General features: G+C 41.1%; 1 non-coding gene across 1 annotated transcript; it reads right to left on the bottom strand.

Annotated features, from left to right (window-relative positions):
- Positions 1 to 822: 822 nt before the first annotated feature.
- On the bottom strand, positions 823 to 896 carry TRNAI-AAU (transfer RNA isoleucine (anticodon AAU)). The gene has a single exon. It is a non-coding gene; the product is annotated as a tRNA-Ile (tRNA).
- Positions 897 to 1,255: the final 359 nt, after the last annotated feature.

Below are 1,255 nucleotides of genomic sequence, written 5' to 3'. Positions count from 1 at the left end.
AAAAACATAAAATCAGAAGTGAAAGAGAAAACATTACAACTGATACCATATAAATAGGAAGGACCATAAGAGACTACTATGAATAATTCTATACCATCAAATTGATTAACATAGAAGAAATAGATAAAATCAGAGACACATACAACCTACCAAAACTGAATCATAAAGAAACAGAAAATCTGAACAGACCAATAATCAGTGGGTTAAGAAACAATGAAGGCAAGGGATTTGGAACTTTATAGAGCAGGGATCCCCAACCTATGGTGAGTTGTGTAATTGTTTCACTATATATTGCAATGTAATAATTATAGAAATAAAGTGCACGATAAATGTAATGTTCTGGAATCGTTCTGAAACCATTGCTGTGATTTCCCGTCTGTGGAAAAATCGTCTTCCCTGAAAATAGTCCCTGGTGCCGACTATTGAGGATCACTGTCAAGAGCATTGTACATTCTTCCCTGAATTTTTTTTTTTTTTCTTGAGACACAGTCTCGCTTTGTTGCCCAGGCTAGAGTGAGTGCCGTGGTGTCAGCCTAGCTCACAGCAACCTCAGACTCCTGGGCTCAAGCAATCCTGCTGCCTCAGCCTCCCAAGTTTTTGGAATATGCCACCATGCCCGACTAATTTTTTTTGTATATATATTTTTAGTTGGTCAGTTAGTTTCTATTTTTAGTAGAGATGGTGTCTCACTCAGGTTGGTTTAGAACTCCTCAGATCCGAGCAATCCTCCTGCCTCGGCCTCCCAGAGTGCTAGGATTACAGGCGTGAGCCACCACGCCCGGCCTATTCCCAGCATTTTAAGAAGTAAAATTGGCAAATCAGTGGCCCGTACGGGGATCGAACCCGCGACCTTGGCGTTATTAGCACCACGCTCTAACCAACTGAGCTAACCAGCCATTCACGTTTTCTTTTTTGGATTCTTCTGAAAAGTCAAGTGTGTCAATATAAAGTCCTGGGGTATAAAGAATGTCTTTTTTCTTACTGATGTCTACCTTTAATAAAAAGAGTCGGAAACTTTCTCTTAAAAACAAAACAAAACCAAACCACTGATTTTTAAGCCGTATTCGTAGACTTCAAACAGTTCGACGATTAAACTTTTCAAACTGGGCATAATGGCCCGGGATCCATGGAAATACTTGCTGCTCTCTAAACGTCTGGGAAGTACTGCGTCCGCACGACCACACTCCGTGAACTACTACTACCGGGTCCTTGCTCGGTAAGACCCACTCACTAATACAACGTACATATTGGTGCC

The sequence above is a fragment of the Microcebus murinus genome, chromosome 15 (assembly GCF_040939455.1).
Source record: "Microcebus murinus isolate Inina chromosome 15, M.murinus_Inina_mat1.0, whole genome shotgun sequence".
NCBI lineage: Eukaryota > Metazoa > Chordata > Mammalia > Primates > Cheirogaleidae > Microcebus > Microcebus murinus.
This window is presented reverse-complemented; position numbering and strand designations above follow the sequence as displayed.